General features: G+C 36.8%; 1 protein-coding gene across 16 annotated transcripts in view; it reads right to left on the minus strand.

Annotated features, from left to right (window-relative positions):
• Positions 1–22,584, minus strand: part of LOC109684825 (serine/threonine-protein phosphatase with EF-hands 1) — a 332,462-nt gene that overhangs the window by 34,130 nt on the left and 275,748 nt on the right. The window lies entirely within an intron of this gene.

The following is a 22,584-nucleotide window of genomic DNA, read 5'->3' on the forward strand; positions in this document are numbered from 1 at the left end:
AAAGAAGCTGTATCTGTCCTATCAAAAATACCTAGTCTTCATCTGTTCCTTTCCTCCTGAAAGAGGGAAACTTTTATCCAAGGCAGAAGACTCAGAAATCTTTTATTATAAGTAGATGTGCATTTAACTCCTCTGGTCTGTTGATTCCCTTAATTTGCAAAATGAAGATGACACTATATCCCTCCCAAATCACCTGCAAGATTGGCTATGAAAGCATCCAAGCAAGCAAAAGGTGCTATGCGATGTGACTGAGAACAGGACTAATAAACCAGTGGGAACAGAAACAGCACACCTGCTGTCTCCTGCAATCATGTATTCTGGATGATCACTGACCAGGCCATATTAATTGTTAGACATTTTGAATATCACACCTAAATACAAGATAATAGTTTTAAAACCAATGTCAGCATGAAAATGAGCTGAAATACAGAAAGAGGGTTGGTTTCAAAATAGCTATTGTTTTTAGTCCTACACTATTAAACTCTAATGCAAAATAAGTATATGTAATATGATTACATCTTCTAAGTTTCATCCTGATAAGGAAATAGCCAAGTGCATTTTAGCACATAATAATTATATAAAATTCAAATATTTTAATATATATTACAAAGTGAAAATCTAAGTTCTCATATATCAAAATATACATTTTCCCTCAAAAAAGTCACCTTCCAGAAATAATATACATATTCTATAGATGTACGTTAAAACCATTTGTCATATACTGTTATGTAATTCTGAAGTTTCTTTGTTGATTTTTTTTTGGTCTGGAAGACCCATCTATTGGTGATGGTTGGGGTATTGACTTTACCCACGATTATCATGTTGGGGGTCTATCTTTGTTTTATATCCAGTAGTGTTTATCAAATTGGATGCATTAACTTTTGGTGCAGATACATTTAAAATTATTATGTCCTCTTGATGAACTATTCACTTTATCAAGATGAAGTGACCTTCTTTGTATAGCTATTCCTGCATGCTTTTTGGCTTCATTTGCTTGGAATATCTTTCCATGTTTTTGCTTTAAGTCTGTGTTTGTCTTTGCCAATGAGGTATGTTTCTTGTAATTAACAGATGTTTGGGTTTTGTTCTTTAATCCAATTTGCCAGTCTATGTCTTTTGGTTGAAGAATTAGACCATTATCATTCAGAGTTATTACTGAAAACTATGTATAATTCCTATTATTTTGTTGTTTTTATAATGTTCGAATCTTTCCTAATTCATATTTGCTTATTTATTCATCTAGTGAGGTTTATTTTTCCCTTATTTTCATGTTGTGTTTGTCTTCCTCTTTTGTGTACAACATTCCTTTAAGTATTTTCTGAAGTGTTGACTTAGATCTTACGAATTCCTTTAGTTTTTATTATAGAAGGTTTTTATTTCTCCTTCAATTATGAAGGGTACCTTTGCTGCAAAGAGTAATTTAGGTTTGTAGTTATTCTCTTTCAGGGCTTGAAATACATCATTTCATGCCCTCCTTGCTTTTAGGGTTTCTGTTAAGAAATCTACTGTTATTCTGATATGTTTGCCTTTATAGGTCACTTGGTGCTTCTCTATTGCAAAACTTTCAGTATTCTTTCCTTCTTCTGTATACTTAATGTTTAAGCTATAATATGTTAAAGAGAGGTTCTTTTCTGGTCTTCTCTGGTGTTCTAAAAGTCATTTTACCAGAATGACCATCTTTCTCCCAAGATTGGGAATTTTTCTATTATTTTATTTAATATGTTGTCTATCCCTTTAGCTTGCACCTCTTATCCTTTGTCTATGCCTATGATTTGTAGAGTTGGTCTTTTAATGGTGTTTTGTGTTGTGTTCGTACTTTCTTATTTTTTTCCTTATCACTGTCTGAATGTTCTAATTCATCTACCTTGTCTTTGAGAACTAATATTCTGTCTTCTACTTGATCCAGTCTCTTGTTAACTAATTTATTTGACTTACTGACATTTTCATTTCCAGACCTTCAATTTGATTGTTTTCAGATTTATATATCGTTATTAAATTCTTCTTTCATATCTTGCATGTGCCCCTTATTTCATTCAACTGTATATTTTTATTCTATTTGAATTCATTCAGGCATTTATTTGTATCCCCTTTAATTTCATTGATCATCCTTATAATCATTCTTTTGAATTTTTTTGACTTAGATTTCATCCACCTCACTATTACTAGAGTCTATTACTGTGAAAATGTTGACTTTTGGAAGAGTTGTATTGCCTTGTTTTTCACATTTCTTCTACTTCTGTGTTGGGATGTGCACACCTGAGGCCAAGTCATTGGTTGGCGTTTTTAATCACCTGTACTCTTTCATTTGAGGTATTCACAATGTTCACAAGGACTGGGTTGTCTGCCTGGTCTCTCACTTGATCATTCACTTTGGGGAAAGTCAATTGTTATATCATGAGAATACTCAGGCAGCCCTTATGGAGAGGCCCATGTGTTTGCCAAGGATATAAAATGGTGTGCCTACAACCAGGTGAGTTAGTCATCTTGGAAACAGGTTTGTGATCTCCAGTTAACCTCTCAGTTAACTGCAGCCCTGGACCATAGTTTGACCATTATCTCAAGAAAGATCATGAGACAGAACCACCCATCTAAGCAGCACCCAAAGACTGTAAGATATTAAATTTTAGTTTTAAGCCACTAGGTATTGGGGTGACTTGCTGCACAGAAATATATAATACATATATTTCAAGTTATGATAGAAAAATGTGGAAAAATAGAATATACAATAAATTTGATTTAATAGACATATGAAGAACTTTACAAATCGGGAATACAATTCATTTTTCATATGTCCCTGGAGACATTATGGGAACCAACCCTACACTTGTATTTTTAAAAATTCTTAAATTAAAATAAGAAACATTTAATAAGGCATATTATCATCCAATAACATGTGAAATAAAATATGATTAGAAAAAAATTCTACCTCCTTAAATTAAGATACTTGGATATTAACAAATATAGTTTTGATAAGCATTGTATCAAAGAGAAAATTAAAAACAAAATTGCACATTACACAGAAGGTTCAGTTAAAACTAAAATTAGAAAAGATGTATAGCCTTAAATGCCTTCCATATTATGGAAGATACACATGAAAGACTGATTCATCTTTAAAAATTAGAAAAAGAATAAAATCAATACAATAATGATAAAATTTGAAAGTAAGGAAAAAGATATATATATCTCCAAATGTTGTTCTCTGAAAGAAATTAAAAAGTTGATATCATAAACCTTATGGAGGATTAAGTAAAAATGAATAAAAAGTAAGATTAAAATTTTTAAAAGCATAAAGATACACAGAAGTGAAAAAAGAATTATATGTGCAAAAGAGATCATACATGTTAATGTATTTTTACAATCTAAAGAAATGGATGGCTTCTTTAAAAATTAGAAACCAAAACTTATTCAACAGAAATACAAAACTTGAGTTCATTGCACATATGGTTTTATAGCAGAATCAATCTCAATTTTCAAGAGCAAGTAGTTTTAATGTTCTTTAAATCCATGGTTCCCAACTATGGCTGCACATTAGAATTACTTGGATAATTTCAATATACAGATAAATTTGAGTTTGAAAATCAGAGATTTAAATTATACCAAACAAAACAAAAAGATGAAAATTTCTCCATTTCATGAAACTAGCATACTCTCAATTTCAAACTTTGAGGAAACTGTTCAAAAATTTAAAGATATATTTATTGCATTTGGGTGTTAAATATGTTTTTCATTGTTATGATACATTCAGATTTTCTTCTATTAAAACTTCTCATCTACAGTTAAACCAAACTTTGTTACAGGTGGGCTCTTTGCTACCTCTTTATTATTTCACCTCCACTATGAGCAAAGAAAAACAAATTTTCTTAGTTAAACCTCATCCTAAACCAAAAAATTGTAATACTGAGCTAAGCCCTCTACTTTCCACAGCATACTTGATACCCACAGATTTTCAACCTTTAAAAAAAAATCACATATTTAGACTAAGATTTGTGATAATGAGGCTATTCAAAGGAGTATGTCACATTCTTTGAAAATGATTCCAAAAGGAGTTCTGAACACACACTGAACTCCTCTAAGTGTTGTCTCTTAAGGCAATGGCTTCAAAAAAAAAAAAGACAGAGAGAGAAGACTTATTTGGATGTATACAATCTGCCTTGTTTGGTCAAGATTAGTCAAATTACTTTGCCTTTGAAATTCTGAGTTAGAATACATTTTTCCTTTTTAGGGGGGCAGTACTGGGACTTGAACTCAGTGCCTACGCCTTCAGCTACTCTACCAGCACCTTTTTGTGATGGTTTCTTTTTTTTGTTTTTGAGATAGGGTCTCATGAATTATTTGCCCAGGCTGGCTTCAAATTGCGATCCTCCTGATCTTGAGGATCCTGAGTAAAATATATTTTTCTTACAATAATAAGGAAAATGGAACACAGGATGATGAAGAACTAAGTCTAATGGGACATGAGTATCAAGCATATTCAGGTTTCTGGCTACTGATATTTCTCTGGGTTTCCTTCAAAGGAGCAACTTGAAGCAATACATGTAATATCACATCCTTCAGTCAGTGCTAATAAAACTAACTCTGATTCATTCTGCAGCAGACATATAATAAACCATGCCTGACATAGAGATCAAGCCAAAAAATTACAGAAAACCCAGGGTAACTACAATTCTGAATAGCATACAGATGACCTGTATAAATACAGCAGACCATAAATAATTAACTTGAGTGAAGAAAAAATAAGATGTTTCCCTCTATTCTCACCTATTTCCTAGAGAAGCATGTTAAACAGATATCTGGAAGGTATCACAAAATATTTAGGCATTTTCCTAAGGCACATTAAACAATTAACCATTGGACCTCAAGTCCACATTAATTTTTATTTCATTTGCAAATCCTATTTCAGAGGTATATTCTTCTGATTATAGCATACTACCTTCATCAAAAGGAAAAGAGTTGATCACTATGGCAGTGAGAAGCATCTTAAGAAACTGAAACTAGATCCATGTCTATCACCTTCTACTAGTATCAATGCAAAATGGATCAAGGACCTTAATATCAGACCTGAAACTCAGTGATAGAGAATAGAGAAAATATCTGATTACCTTTGCAGCTGGAAAGTTATGGGCTGGTGGGTGGAGGATGGTGAAGAAGAGAGAAAGAAAAGGAAAACATGGCAGCATGGCATTAGTATGATACCCACAGGGTTAAGAGTTAATTAGATACTCTTTGTTCATGTGCAGATCTTTTTCAGCTTCAGGAGGATCAATACAACAAACTAATTTGCTAATACTTATCTAATCTAAAATTTCAATCTTTGTGCTCAATGAGGAAAACTGCCTTGCAATTTTAGCAAGGCTGAGGCTCTGAATGAAGTATCTCAAATGAGTCAATCTAATTAAGTAAAAGTGTCTGGTTAGAATTAAACTTTTTGGAAAATAAAATCTAAAAGCATTACCTAACTAATGATAGGCAAATTGCTGCACTTGATGATAAAATTATATTTGAAGTCATATAAAGTTGAGACACTCTTTTAGCAAAAGTCTGCCATGGTCAAGAATGTAGTACCCAGAAAAGTATTCTTTTCCAACACAGATGGGATTGTGTGACATGAAAATGTCTCAGTGCTAAGGTGCTAAATAATATAATTTTTAAGGACAACCAAATTATAAAGAAAACAAAATCTCAAAACTAATCCATTATAAGACAATCATTTGGCTAGATGCACTGACACAGCCTATAATCTTAGTGACTCAGAAGGCAGAGATGAGGATTCCAAGATGGCAACTAGAGGAAGGAAGCAGAAAGCATGCTTCCTAAAGTAAAATCTTGGAGAGACGCTGGAGATATGCCTTGCAGGAAAAACCACCAAAAAGAGGCAAAATTCCAACACCTCCACACACCCAGCCCACACATAGCATCCCCACTCCACATTAAACGGAAAAAGCAGGAGGGCTCCCACACCGCAAGATGCCAGCGGCTAACCTGCTTGAGAGAAGCAGACCACCAGAAAAGGACAGAAATAGGACTGGATACTGAAGGACTAACTGAAACTGTATTGCATTTAAACTTGGGATTTTTTTTGTTTTGTTTTCATTTGGTTTTTTTGTTTGTTTTTTTCCCCTTTGAGGAGACAACAACAGAACTTCTTCTCAGATACCAACACCGGGACTGGAGACTGAAGGACTAACACCAAAATTATTAAGAATGAAACTTTATTGCATTTGAACTTGGGGATTTTTTTTATCATCCTCTCTCTGTCTCTCTAATGCCTGTTAAGCTCACCATTATTAGTACACTATCTCTCCCTCTTTATTTCTTTGGCTCTGTTTGTGTGTGTGTGTGTGTGTGTGTGTGTGTGTGTTTGTTTCTTTGTGTTGTTTTTTTTCCTTTTTCTTTACCTTCTTTGCTTTCCCTCTCCTCTCATCCTTTCACTCTGGATATCACCATTGATATTATTACAAGCTAGACAATACTGAATTACACACAGTACAGGGACAGTAACAATAGTAAGGGCAATGATGAGAAGATAGAAAAAAGAGGGAAACCATTTTCCCCCCAATAATAAATTAGTACAGGAACCAGAGGGAAATGAAGAAAACAGATACCCAAATCCAGACTCCAACAAAATGAAGATGAACTATGCCAAAGAAGCCAATGAAGCCCACAAGAACATTCTGAAAGAAGAAATCCTGCAAGTAATCAATGAGAATTTTATAGAGAGGATACTGGATATGGTCAACCAAAATGTACAGGAGACACTCAAGAAATTTCAAGACAACAAAAATAAAGAATTTGAGAAAACGCAAGAACAAATAAAAGAAACTATAGAAGCACTATATAAACACCAAACTGAAACAAAGAACACGATAAATAAAGAGATATATGAACTCAGGTTGAAAATAGACAATATTAAAAGGAAGAGACTCAGGATTTGGAAAACCTCAGAAAAAAGAATGAAACAGAAATGCAAAATAAAATGGAAGGCCAAGACAGCAGACTAGAACAAGTAGAAGACAGAATCTCAGAACTCAAAGGTGAAATGGTAATTAAAAGAAAAACCAAAGAACTATTAGTTCAACAACTCAAGACCTGTGAAAAGAAAATGCAAGAACTTACTGACTCTATCAAAAGACCAAACCTGAGAATCATGGGCATTGAAGAAGGAGAAGAGGTGCAAGGAAAAGGGATGCATCATATATTCCACAAAATAATAACAGAAAATTTCCCAAAACTAGAGAAAACTATGCCCATACAGGTACAGGAAACCTTCAGAACTCCAAACAGACCTGACCAAAATAGAACTACCAATGACATATTATCAATAAAACAAGTACAGAGACTAGAGAAAGAATACTGGAGGCTGTAAGAGAGAAAAAACAAATAACATACAAAAGTAGCCCATCAAAATCACAGTAGACTTCTCAACAGAAACATTAAAAGCAAGAAGAGCTTCGGGTGAGGTCTTCCGGGCATTGAATGAAAATAACTTCAACACTAGGATACTCTACCCAGCAAAACTATCATTCAAAATAGATGGAGCAATAAGTCTTCCATGATAAGCAGAAACTAAAACAATATATGACCACAAAGCCACCACTATAAAAGATTCTTCAAGGAAGAATTCCAAGATGGCGGCTAGAGGTAGGAAGCAGAAAGCGAGCCTCCTCTAGTGAAATCTTGGAGAGATGCTGGAGACACACTTTGCAGGCATAATCACTGAGAAAAGGCATAACTTTGACCCCTCTACATCTCCAGCCAGCGCAGAGAATCTCCACCTCACGTTAAACGGAGAAACGAGGAGGGCCCTCAGGGCCGCCAGTGGCTGGCACCCAGACAGCTTGGGAAGACGCAGAACAGGTGAGCCTAGTGGTACCACGGTACCCCCACAGACAAGCCTGGGCCAGAGCAGCATAGCCCCCTGGACAGACTGACCTCCGCCCGGGGAAAAAAAGAGAAACTGACTAATAAGCAATAAGAACAATAAAGACACACAGGAAAGAGGGTGGGGCGCACTGAGCGCCAAAGATTGGGGAAGGGAATCCTTCCCGGAACTGTAAATAAACAAGCTGGGCGGGCCAGAGAGCCTCTGGCGGGAGCAAAGCGCATGCCGAGCAACCAGGAGCGGGAAAGCCTGTGAGAGTGGCGGAGGGAGAAAAACTCCACAGGAGAGGAGGGAAGACCCACTTCCCACGTGAACTGTAAATAAACAAGGCGGCCGGCAGGAAAAGCAGCACCGCCCAGTAAGAAGCAGCAGGAAAGCTTGTAAAAGTGGCAGTGGGAGGAAAACTGCACAGGAGAGGGGGGAAGACCCACCTCCCACATGAACTGTAAATAAACACGCAGGCCTGACAACACGGGGGCAGTGTCACCTTTCCTAGTGCTTAGAAAGGGGAAAGCCTGTAGCAGAGGCTCCCACACAGGAGAACTCTGAGCAAACAAAGCCTGTGGGACCAGTTGAGTGCTAAGCTCACCCCTGAGATCTGCATAAATAACGCCGCCAGCTACAGCAGGCTGACAGCAGCAGGCAGGCAAGCCACAGTTGCACATACCACACTCAGAACTGTCTCCAGACTCTTTTTTTTTTCTTTTTCTCCCTACCTTTGATGAGAGAACAACCGAATTACACCTGCAAGCCGAAAAACTTACTGAAACCTTATTGCATTTGAACTTGGGACACTTGGTGGGGCTTTTGTGTGTGTGTGTGTGTGTGTGTGTGTGTGTGTGTGTAGTTCTGTTCTACTTTATGCATCCCCTTTGATGAGACAACTACAGAACAACATCTGAGGCACCATCTCCAGGACTGGAGACTGAGATGGACACCCAAATTAATAAGACTGAAACTGCATTGCATATAAACTTGGAAGTTTTTTGGTTTTGTTTTTTTTTTAATTTTCTATTTTCCATTTTATTTTAATTCATTTTATATATAGATTTTTTTTCATTTACTTATTTTTTATTTTTTTATCTTTGATTTTCAATCCTCTCTCTGTCTCTCTAATGTCTGTTCAGCTTACTGTCGATTAGTACACTAAAGTTCCCTGTTTATACCTTTGAAACTTTCTTATCTGAAACCTTGTTCTGCTTTCTCCCTCTTGTCTGTATATTTGTTTTCCCCTTTTCTTTAACTTCTTGCTTTCCACCTCAGCTCACCCTTCCATTCTAAATATTACCATTGTTATTATTACAAGCTAGAAAATACTTAATTGCACACAGTACAGGGACAGTAACAACACCAAAGACAATGACAGGAAGACAGAAAAAACAGGGAAACCAGTTTCCCCACAGCAAAAAATTAGTACAGGAACCAGAGGGGAATGAAGAGAACAGAAACTCAGATCCAGATTCCAACAAAATGAAGATAAACTATGCCAAAGGACCCTATGAAGCCCACAAGAACAATTTAAAAGAAGACATACTACAAGTACTCAATGAGAATTTTATAGAGATGATACTGGACAGGGTCAACCAAAATGTACAGGAGACACTCAAGAAATTCCAAGACAACAAAAATAGAGAATTTGAAAAAGCAAAAGAAGAAATAAAGGAAACCATAGAAGCACTGTATAAACACCAAAGTGAAAGAGAGAACACAATGACTAAATGGATAAATGAACTCAGGACAAAAATAGACAACATTAAAGAGGAAAACTGCCAGGATATGGAAAACCTCAGAAAAAAGAACGAAACAGAACTGCAAAACAAAACGGAAGGCCAATCCAGCAGAATAGAACAAACAGAAGACAGAATCTCAGAACTTGAAGATGAAATGGTAATTAAAGGAAAAACCGAAGAACTATTAATTAAACAACTCAAGACCTGTGAAAAGAAAATGCAAGAACTCACTGACTCCATCAAAAGACCAAACTTGAGAATCATGGGCATCGAAGAAGGAGAAGAGGTGCAAGCGAAGGGAATGCATAATATATTCAACAAAATTATAACGGAAAATTTCCCAAATCTAGAGAAAGATATTCCCATACAGATGCAAGAGGCCTCCAGGACACCAAACAGACCAGATCAAAATAGAACGACTCCACAAAATATCATCATTAAAACAACAAGTTCAGAAACTAGGGAAAGAATATCGAAGGCTGTAAGAGAGAAAAAACAAGTAACATACAAAGGTAAACCCATCAAAATCACAGCAGACTTCTCAACAGAAATATTAAAAGCAAGAAGAGCGTGGGTGAGATCTTCTGGGCATTGAATGAAAATAACTTCAACCCTAGGATACTCTACCCAGCAAAGCTATCATTCAAAATAGATGGAGCAATAAAAGTCTTCCATGATAAGCAGAAACTAAAACAATATGTGACCACAAAGCCACCATTACAAAAGATTCTGCAAGGGATTCTGCACAAAGAAAGTGACACCCAACTTAACCATGAAAAGACAGGCAGCACCAAACCACAGGAAAAGAAAAAGCAAGAAAGTAGAGAGTAACATCAAGTTAGGTACACACAATCAAACCTTCAAACAACTAAGACAACTAAATGGCAGGAATCACCACATACCTATCAGTACTAACACTTAATGCAAACGGACTTAATTCACCCATCAAAAGACACCGTTTGACGAAATGGATTAAAAAAGAAGATCCAACAATTTGTTGCTTACAGGAGACTCATCTCACCGACAGAAATAAGCATATGCTTAGGATGAAAGGCTGGAAGAAGATTTACCAAGCCAATGGCCCCCGAAAACAGGCAGGAGTAGCAATACTTATCTCGGACAAAGTAGACTTCAAACCTACATTGATCGAACAAGATAAAGAAGGACATTCCATACTAATAAAAGGGGAAATAGACCAAAAGGAAATAATAATCATCAATCTGTATGCACCCAATGTCAACGCACCCAATTTCATCAAACATACCTTGAAAGACCTAAAAGCATATATAAATGCAAACACAGTGGTTGTGGGAGACTTTAACACCCCATTATGATCAATAGATAGGTCATCCAAACAAAAAAATCAATAAAGAAATCCAAGATCTAAAATATGCAATAGATCACATGGACCTAGTAGATGTCTACAGAACATTTCATCCAACCTCTACACAATATACATTCTTCTCAGCAGCCCATGGAACCTTCTCCAAAATAGATCATGTCCTAGGGCACAAAGCAAGCCTCAGCAAATATAAGAAAATAGAAATAATACCATGCATACTATCTGATCACAATGCAGTAAAAGTAGAACTCAACAACAAAAGTAAAGACAAAAAACATGCAAACAGCTGGAAATTAAATAACTCATTACTTAATGAAGAATGGATCATCGATGAAATAAAAGAGGAAATTAAAAAATTCCTGGTAGTAAATGAAAATGAAAACACAACCTAGCGGAACCTATGGGACACAGCTAAGGCAGTCCTGAGAGGAAAGTTTATAGCCACGAGTGCATATATTAAAAAGATTGAAAGATCCCAAATCAATGACCTAATGATACATCTCAAACTCCTAGAAAAACAAGAACAAGAAAATCCCAAAACAAATAGAAGGAGAGAAATAATAAAAATAAGAGCTGAAATCAATGAAATAGAAACCAAAAAAACCATACAAAGAATTAATGAAACAAAAAGTTGGTTCTTTGAAAAAATAAACAAGATCGATAGACCCCTGGCAAACATGACTAAAATGAGGAGAGAAAAAACCCAAATTAGTAGAATCAGGAATGCAAAAGGAGAGATAACAACAAACACCATGGAAGTCCAGGAAATCATCAGAGACTACTTTGAGAACCTATATTCAAGTAAATTTGAAAATCTTAACGAAATGGACAGATTTCTAGATACATATGAGCATCCAAAACTGAACCAAGAGGAAATTAATCACCTGAATAGACCTATAACACAAAATGAAATTGAAGCAGCAATCAAGAGACTCCCCAAAAAGAACAGTCCAGGACCTGATGGATTCTCTGCTGAATTCTATCAGACCTTTGAAGAAGATCTGATACCAACCCTCCTTTAACTGTTCCATGAAATAGAAAGTGAAGGAAAACTGCCAAACACCCTTTATGAGCCAGTATTACACTTATCCCAAAACCAGGCAAAGACACCTCCAAAAAGGAGAACTATAGGCCAATCTCCTTAATGAACATTGATGCAAAAATCCTCACAAAATAATGGCAAACCGAATTCAGCAACACATCAAAAAGATTATTCACCACGACCAAGTAGTCTTCAACCCAGGCATGCAGGGGTGGTTCAACATACGAAAATCAATCAACGTAATAAACCACATTAACAGAAGCAAAGACAAAAACCACTTGATCATGTCAATAGATGCAGAAAAAGCCTTTGATAAGATCCAACATCATTTCATGATAAAAGCTCTATGAAAACTAGGAACAGAAGGAAAGTTCCTCAACATTATAAAAGCAATATATGACAAACCTACAGCCAGCATTATACTTAACAGAGAAAAACTGAAACCATTCCCTCTAAAATCAGGAACCAGACAAGGATGCCCAATATCTCCACTCCTATTCAACATAGCACTGCAATACCTAGCCAGAGCAATTAGGCAAGAAGAAGGAATAAAAGGAATACAAATAGGTAAAGAAACTGTCAAAATATCCCTATTTGCAGACGACATGATCCTATACCTTAAAGACCCAAAAAACTCTACTCAGAAGCTTCTAGACATCATCAATAGCTACAGCAAGGTAGCAGGATATAAAATCAACATAGAAAAATCATTAAATTTCTATACACTAACAATGAGCAAACGGAAAAAGAATGAATGAAAACAATTCCATTTACAATAGCCTCAAAAAAAATCAAATACCTAGGTTTAAACCTAAGAAAAGATGTGAATGACCTCTACAAGGAAAACTATAAACTTCTGAAGAAAGAGATTGAGGAAGACTATAGAAAGTGGAGAGATCTCCCATGCTCATGGATTGGTAGAATCAACATAGTAAAAATGTCTATACTCCCAAAAGTAATCTACATGTTTAATGCAATTCCCATCAAAATTCCAATGACATTCATTAAAAAGATTGAAAAATCTACTGTTAAATTTATATGGAAACAGAAGAGGCCATGAATAGCCAAGGCAATACTCACTCAAAAGAACAATGCAGGAGGTATCACAATACCTGACTTCAAACTATATTACAAAGCAATCACGATAAAAAGAGCATGGTACTGGCACAAAAACAGACATGAAGACCAGTGGAACAGAATAGAGGACCCAGATATGAAGCCACACAACTATAACCAACTTCTCTTTGACAAAGGAGCTAAAAATATACAATGGAGAAATAGCAGCCTCTTCAACAAAAACTGCTGGGAAAACTGGTTAGCAGTCTGCAAAAAACTGAAACTAGATCCATGTATATCACCCTCTGCCAATATTAACTCAAAATGGATCAAGGATCTTAATATCAGACCACAAACTCTAAAGTTGATACAGGAAAGAGTAGGAAATACTCTGGAGTTAGTAGGTATCGGTAAGAACTTTCTCAATGAAACCCCAGCAGCACAGCAACTAAGAGATAGCATAGATAAATGGGAGCTCATAAAGCTAAAATGCTTCTGTTCATCAAAAGAAATGGTCTCTAAACTGAAGAGAACACCCACAGAGTGGAAGAAAATATTTGCCAGCTACACATCAGACAAAGGACTGATAACCAGAATATACAGGGAACTTAAAAAACTAAATTCTCCCAAAACTAAGGAACCACTAAAGAAATGGGCAAGTGAAATAAACAGAACTTTCTCAAAAGAAGAAATTCAAATAGCCAAAAAACACATGAAAAAATGCTCACCATCTCTAGCAATAAAGGAAATGCAAATTAAAACCACACTAAGATTCCACCTCACCCCTGTTAGAATAGCCATCATCAGCAACACCACCAACAACAGGTGTTGGTGAGGATGCGGGGGGAAAAAGGAACCCTCTTACACTGTTGGTGGGAATGTAGACTAGTACAACCACTCTGGAAAAAAATTTGGAGGCTACTTAAAAAGCTAGACAAAGATCTACCATTTGATCCAGCAATACCACTCTTGGGGATATACCCAAAAGACAGTGACACAGGTTACTCCAGAGGCACCTGCACATCCATGTATATTGCAGCACTATTCACAATAGCCAAGTTATGGAAACAGCCAAGATGCCCCACCACTGATGAATGGATTAAGAAAATGTGGTATCTATACACAATGGAATTTTATGCAGCCATGAAAAAGAACAAAATGTTATCATTTGCTGGTAAATGGATGGAATTGGAGAACATCACTCTGAGTGAGGTTAGCCTGGCCCAAAAGACCAAAAATCATATGTTCTCCCTCATATGTGGACATTAGATCAAGGGCAAACACAACAATGGGATTAGACTATGAGCACATGATAAAAGCGAGAGCACAAAAGGGAGGGGTGAGGATAGGTAAGACACCTAAAAAACTAGCTAGCATTTGTTGCCCTTAACACAGAGAAACTAAAGCAGATACCTTAAAAGCAACTGAGGCCAATAGGAAAAGGGAACAGGTACTAGAGAAAAGGTTAGATCAAAAAGAATTAACCTAGAAGGTAACACCCACGCACAGGAAATCAATGTGAGTCAATGCCCTGTATAGCTATCCTTATCTCAACCAGCAAAAACCCTTGTTCCTTCCTATTATTGCTTATACTCTCTCTACAACAAAATTAGAAATAAGGGCAAAATAGTTTCTTCTGGGTATTGAGGGGGGGAGAGGGAGGGGGCAGAGTGGGTGGTAAGGGAGGGGGTGGGGCAGGGGGAAGAAATGAACCAAGCCTTGTATGCACATATGAATAATAAAAGAAAAAGAAAAAAAAAAGATTCTTCAAGGGACTCTTCACACAGAAAGTGAAACCCAACATAACCATGAAAGGGCAGGCAGTACCAAACTACAGGAAAAGAAAAAGTAAGAAAGTAGAAAGCAACATCGATTTAGCTACACACAATCAAACCCTCAAACAACTATGACAGGAATCACCACATACCTATCAATACTAACACTTAATGTTAATGACCTTAATTTCCCGATCAAAAGGCACCATCTGACAAACTGGATTAAAAAGGAAGATCCAATAATTTGTTGCTTACAGGAGACCTATCTCATTAATAGAAATAAGCATAGGCTTAGGATGAAAGGCTAGAAGAAGAATTACCAAGCCAATGGCCCCCAAAACAGGCAGAACTAGCAATACTTATCTCTGACAAAGAAGACTTCAAACCTACAGTGATCAAATAAGATAAAAAAGGACATTCCATACTAATAAAAGGAGAAATAGATCAAAAGGAAATAACAATTATCAACTTATATGCACCCAATGTCAATGCACCAATTTCATCAAACATACTCTGAAGGACATAAAAGCATATATTAACTCCAACACAGTGGTCGTGGGAGACTTTAACACCCCACTAACATCAATAGATAGGTCATCCAAACAAAAAATCAATTAAGAAATCTTAGATTTAAAACATACTATAGATCAAATGGACCTAGTTGATCTCTACAGAATATTTCATCCAACTTCTACACAATATACATTCTTCTCAGCAGCCCATGGAACCTTCTCCAAAACAGATCCTCTCCTAGGATACAAAGCAAGCCTCAGCAAATATAAGAAAATAGAAATTATACGATGCATTCTATCTGATCACAATGCAATAAAACTAGAACTCAAAAACAAAAATAAACACAAAAAACAAGCAAACAACTGCAAACTGAATAACTCATTACTTAATGAACAATGGATCACTGATGCAATAAAAGATAAATTAAAAGGTTCCTGGAAGTCAATGAAAATGAAAATACAACCAACCAGAACCTATGGGACACAGAAAAGGCAGTCCTGAGAGGAAAGTTTATAGCCATGAGTGCATATATTAAAAAGACTGAAAGATCCCAAATCAATGACCTAATGATACATCTCATACTCCAAGAAAAACAAGAACAAGCAAATCCAAAAACAAATAGGAGAGAAATAATAAAAATAAGAGCTGAAATCAACGAAATAGAAACCAAAATAACCACACAAAGAATTAATGAGACAAAAAGTTGATTCTTTGAAAAAATAAACAAGATCGATAGACCCCTGGCAAACCTGACTAAAATGAGGAGAGAAAAAACCCAAATTAGTAGAATCAGGAATGCAAAAGGGGAGATAACAACAAACACCATGGAAGTCCAGGAAATCATCAGAGACTACTTTGAGAACCTATATTCAAGTAAATTTGAAAATCTTAACGAAATGGACAGATTTCTAGATACATATGAGCATCCAAAACTGAACCAAGAGGAAATTAATCACCTGAATAGACCTATAACACAAAATGAAATTGAAGCAGCAATCAAGTGTCTCCCCAAAAAGAAAAGTCCAGGACCTGATGGATTCTCTGCTGAATTCTATCAGACCTTTAAAGAAGAACTAATACCAACCCTCCTTAAACTGTTCCATGAAATAGAAAGGGAAGGAAAACTGCCAAACACCCTTTATGAAGCCAGTATTACACTTATCCCAAAACCAGGCAAAGACACCTCCAAAAAGGAGAACTATAGGCCAATCTCCTTAATGAACATTGATGCAAAAATCCTCAACAAAATAATGGCAAACCGAATTCAACAACACATCAAAAAGATTATCCACCACGACCAAGTAGTCTTCATCCCAGGCATGCAGGGGTGGTTCAACATACGAAAATCAATAAACGTAATAAACCACATTAACAGAAGCAAGACAAAAACCACTTGATCATCTCAATAGATGCAGAAAAAGCCTTTGATAAGATCCAACATCATTTCATGATAAAAGCTCTAAGAAAACTAGGAATAGAAGGAAAGTACCTCAACATTATAAAAGCTATATATGACAAACCTACAGCCAGCATTACACTTAACAGAGAAAAACTGAAACCATTCCCTCTAAAATCAGGAACCAGACAAGGATGCCCACTATCTCCACTCCTATTCAGCTTAGTACTGGAATTCCTAGCCAGAGCAATTAGGCAAGAAGAAGGAATAAAAGGAATACAAATAGGTAAAGAAACTGTCAAAATATCCCTATTTGCAGACGACATGATCCTATACCTTAAAGACCCAAAAAACTCTACTCAGAAGCTCCTAGACATCATCAATAGCTATACCAAGGTAGCAGGATATAAAATCAACATAGAAAAATCATTAAATTTCTACACACTAACAATGAGCAAACTGAAAAAGAATGAATGAAAACAATTCCATTTACAATAGCCTCAAAAAAAAATCAAATACCTAGGTGTAAACCTAACAAAAGATGTGAAAGACCTCTACAAGGAAAACTATAAACTTCTGAAGAAAGAGATTGAGGAAGACTATAGAAAGTGGAGAGATCTCCCATGCTCATGGATTGGTAGAATCAACATAATAAAAATGTCTATACTCCCAAAAGTAATCTACATGTTGAATGCAATTCCCATCAAAATTCCAATGACATTCATTAAAGAGATTGAAAAATCTACTGTTAAATTTATATGGAAACACAAGAGGCCATGAATAGCCAAGGCAATACTCACTCAAAAGAACAATGCTGAAGGTATCACGATACCTGACTTCAAACTATATTACAAAGCAATCACAATAAAAAGAGCATGGTACTGGCACAAAAACAAACATGAAGACCAATGGAACAGAATAGAGGACCCAGATATAAAGCCACACAACTATAACCAACTTCTCTTTGACAAAGGAGCTAAAAATATATGATGGAGAAAAAGCAGCCTCTTCAACAAAAACTGCTGGGAAAACTGGTTAGCAGTCTGCAAAAAACTGAAACTAGATCCATGTATATCACCCTCTGCCAATATTAACTCAAAATGGATCAAGGATCTTAATATCAGACCACAAACTCTTAAGGTGATACAGGAAAGAGTAGGAAATACTCTGGAGTTAGTAGGTATAGGTAAGAACTTTCTCAATGAAACCCCAGCAGCACAGCAACTAAGAGATAGCATAGATAAATGGGACCTCATAAAACTAAAAAGCTTCTGTTCATCAAAAGAAATGGTCTCTAAACAGAAGAGAACACCCACAGAGTGGGAGAAAATATTTGCCAGCTACACATCAGACAAAGGACTGATAACCAGAATATATAGGGAACTTAAAATACTAAATTCTCCCAAAACGAATGAACCAATAAAGAAATGGGCAAGTGAACTAAACAGAAGTTTCTCAAAAGAAGAAATTCTTTTTTTTTTCTTTTTTTTTTTAATTTTATTATTCATATGTGCATACAAGGTTTGGGGCATTTCTCCCCCCTGCCCCCACTCCCTCCCTTACCACCCACTCTGCCCCCTCCCTCTCCCCCCGCTCAATACCCAGCAGAAACTATTTTGCCCTCATTTCTAATTTTGTTGTAGAGAGACTATAAGCAATAATAGGAAGGAACAAGGGTTTTTGCTGGTTGAGATAAGGATAGCTATACAGGGCATTGACACACATTGATTTCCTGTGCATGTGTGTTACCTTCTAGGTTAATTCTTTTTGATCTCACCTTTTCTCTAGTTCCTGGTCCCCTTCTCCTATTGGCCTCAGTTGCTTTTCAGGTATCTGCTTTAGTTTCTCTGCGTTAAGGGCAACAAATGCTAGCTAGTTTTTTAGGTGTCTTGCCTATCCTCATCCCTCCCTTGAGAACTTTCTGAATGAAACCCCAGCAGCACAGCAACTAAGAGATAGCATAGATAAATGGGACCTCATAAAACTAAAAAGCTTCTGTTCATCAAAAGAAGTGGTCTCTAAACTGAAGAGAACACCCACAGAGTGGGAGAAAATATTTGCCATCTACACATCAGACAAAGGACTGACAACCAGAAAATATAGGGAAATTAAAAAACTAAATTCTCCCAAAACTAATGAACCAATAAAGAAATGGGCAAGTGAACTAAATAGAACTTTCTCAAAAGAAGAAATTCAAATGGCCAAAAAACTCATGAAAAAATGCTCAACATCTCTAGCAATAAAGGAAATGCAAATTAAAACCACACTAAGATTCCACCTCACCCCTGTTAGAATAGCCATTATTACCAACACCACCAACAACAGGTGTTGGCGAACATGCAGGGAAAAAGGAACCCTCTTACACTGTTGGTGGGAATGTAAACTAGTACAACCACTCTGGAAAAAAATTTGGAGGCTACTTAAAATGCTAAACATTGATCTACCATTTGATCCAGCAATATCACTTTGGGGATATACCTAATAGACTGTGACACAGGTTACTCCAGAAGCACCTGCACACCCATGTTTATTGTAGCACTATTCACAATAGCCAAGTTATGGAAGCAGCCAAGATGCCCCACTATTGACTAATGGATCAAGAAAATGTGGTATCCATACACAATGGAATTTTATGCAGCCATGAAGAAGAATGAAATGTTATCATTCGTTGGTAAATGGATGGAATTGGAGAACATCATTCTGAGTGAGGTTACCCTGGCCCAAAACACCAAAAATCATATGTTCTCCCTCATATGCAGACATTAGATCAAGGGCAAACACAACAAGGGGATTGGACTTTGAGCACATGAGAAAAGCAAGAGCACACAATGGAGGTGTGAGGATAGGTAAGACACCTAAAAAATTAGCTAGCATTTGTTGCCCTTAACACAGAGAAACTAAAGCAAATACCTTAAAAGCAACTGAGACCAATAGGAGAAGGGGACCAGAAACTACAGAAAAAGTTAGATCAAAAAGAATTAACCTAGAAGGTAACACACACGCACAGGAAATCCATGTGTGTCAATGCCCTGTATAGCTATCCTTATCTCAACTAGCAAAAACCCTTGTTTCTTCCTGTTATTGCTTATACTCTCTCTTCAACAAAATTGAAGATAAGGGCAAAAGAGTTTCTGCTGGGTATTGAGGGAGCATAAATAAGAGGATCTAGGTCCAGGTCAGTCATAGAATAAAGCAAGACCCTATCTGAAAAGTAACCTAAAAGCAAAAAGGACAGGGGGTGTGGCTCAAGTGGTAGAGCACCCACATTGCAAGCACAAACTCCTGTGTTCAATTCCCAGTTCAACCAAAAAAGTCATTGGCATGAATCCCATCATTTATTGAGGTATACCACAAGAAAGTGTATGAAAATAAAATCTTTCCTGAGCTCCCAAAACTTTACTTCATGAGTTAGGCATTTACTCAGTTATTAAAATCCCTTGAAAGTATTGTTGAAAATATCATCTCTGAAACCAGGCATGGTAGCACATGTCTATAATCCTGGCACTTAAGAAGCAGAGCCAGGAGGATCACAAGTTCAAGGCCAACTTGGCTACATAGCAAGGCCTAGTCTCAAAAAAACAAAACAAAGAAGCAAACAAAATCACCTCTTACAGGAAGTCATCAGTGAACTTAGATGTTGCACCAATAAACTCCCTTGAAGCTCCATGTTTATCCCGATCATAATACATCCTACTCTCAACTATCTTGTCAGCCTACCTTTCCAATAAATCCTGATCGCTGAGAGGCCAAGAACTGTATCTTAGGCATAATACATTGCAAAGCCTTAGCAGAATTCCTCATTTGGAATAGGTGTTTAATAAAGGCACGTGAAAAGAATAAACCTGTATTCCTCTTTGTATGTTCCTATAGTTTTTACATGATGCCTTAAACACTATAAAGACTAAATAAAAGTTTATTGAATGAGTAAATCAGTGGAAAGACTCACTTTTGCATACGATCAGTTAACCAAACACAATGGGCTCACATCTTGGTGACAGTGAAGCCAAAAGAAGCACTGCCAAGAAATTAAGGAATGGAGAAAGATCTATTACCTGTAGCAGGTAAGAACAACATGGGACTTCTTTCCAAAGCAATGCCCTCCTTCAAAAAAAGGAAGCGTGGTGATTTTACACATATTCATATAGCAGAGCACTTTAAGGAAACTCACATTCCTGAGCACATTCAGTATGAGGTCATAGTTCAAGAAGGGAAGATGGTGGACGCATTTTTGGCATGCTTAACGCAGGGTCATGAAGTACATGTTTGAAAGGTTAAATGACAGACAAGAACATGCTCAGTTTTTGTCCTAAAGTTTTAGCTGAAAAGAAAGGAAAGAACACTCTGAACGTGCTAATATAGGTGCGTGACTCTAAAGGTGCCAGTCCATCCTTGTACTTACACTCCTCATGTTCTCCATTAGATTTGCTATCAGTTTCTCAAAGTAAAATCTTGTTGTCATCAGTGGCTATTCCCTCAATTCCCACTGCTGAATCAGGCAGCGAGGGTGGGTGGTTCACTCCTCATCCAAGATGTATTTTACCTTCTCACTACAGCCTGCCAAATTTTTAATCCATGGCCCTTAAGTACTTTTGTTTTCCAAACAACCCCCTCATGGTGCTCTACCCCAACCCATCCCAATCTCTCAAAGTAGTGCCCTACTACTCTGTCACTGCCAGTCTTGTGGTCACCACTCTCTGAAGATTACCATTGGTCAGCTCTCAAAACATTTCTTGCTTCCAATGAATGCTGTATTTTCTTTTTTCTTTTTTTTATTCATATATGCATACAATGTTTGGGTCATTTCTCCCCCCTTCCCACACCCCCTCTCTTACCCCCACCCCGCACCCCCCTTTTCCCCCCACCACCTCGATACCCAGCAGAAACTATTTTGCCCTTATCTCTAATTTTGTTGAAGAGAGAGTATAAGCAATCATAGGAAGGACGAAGGGTTTTTGCTGGTTGAGATAAGGATAGCTATACAGGGAGTTGACTCACATGGATTTCCTGTGCATGTGTGTTACCTTCTAGGTTAATTCTTTTTGATCTAACCTTTTCTCTAGTTCCTGTTCCCCTTCTCCTATTGGCCTCAGTTGCTTTAAAGTATCTGCTTTAGTTTCTCTGCATTGAGGGCATTAGATCAAGGGCAAACACAACAAGGAGACTGGACTTTGATCACATGATAAAATCGAGAGCACACAAGGGAGATATGATAGGTAAGACACCTAAAAAACTGAATGCTGTATTTTCATCTTCACTTCCTTTTATAGAACTTAACCATCCACCTCTTCCTGTTTGGTCTTTATATTTGTACCTTGCAGTTTTATATGTTCTGTATAGTTTGCCAATGAAATTAAAGAAATATGGCAGAAGAACCTCTTTTCTCATTAGCCCATACCAGGCATTATCTCTGATCACACCTTAGTATCTTCAGCTACCTTGTGGGAAATATTCTTTTCTAAATTCCTTGGAATTTAGGAACTACTTTCATGATTTAACTTATTCAACTATTTTCCCTCTTAGGTATTTCCCAACCCTTTAGAGAAAGAATTACCAGATTTTCTGTTATTGAGAACTATGTACCCTACCCCTTTACCCCTTCTCAGATTGTAATTGTCAACAATAGCAGGGCTGAAGTTCTGAACATCTAGTATGGACCTATGTAATGCTTAAACAAATCCCACTCCCCAAACTATAAAGTTCCGGGCTTCCTCTCACCAGTCCGTCTTTCTACTTCTCCACAACTTTCCAATATGGCCAGGAGAAGCCCCCATTTCAAAATAAATAAAGTCGCTTCCACCTTCAACTCATGCAGAAAGAATTCTCTCCCTAAATCTGGGTCTCCCTAAGAGCA

The sequence above is a fragment of the Castor canadensis genome, chromosome X (assembly GCF_047511655.1).
Source record: "Castor canadensis chromosome X, mCasCan1.hap1v2, whole genome shotgun sequence".
Lineage (NCBI taxonomy): Eukaryota > Metazoa > Chordata > Mammalia > Rodentia > Castoridae > Castor > Castor canadensis.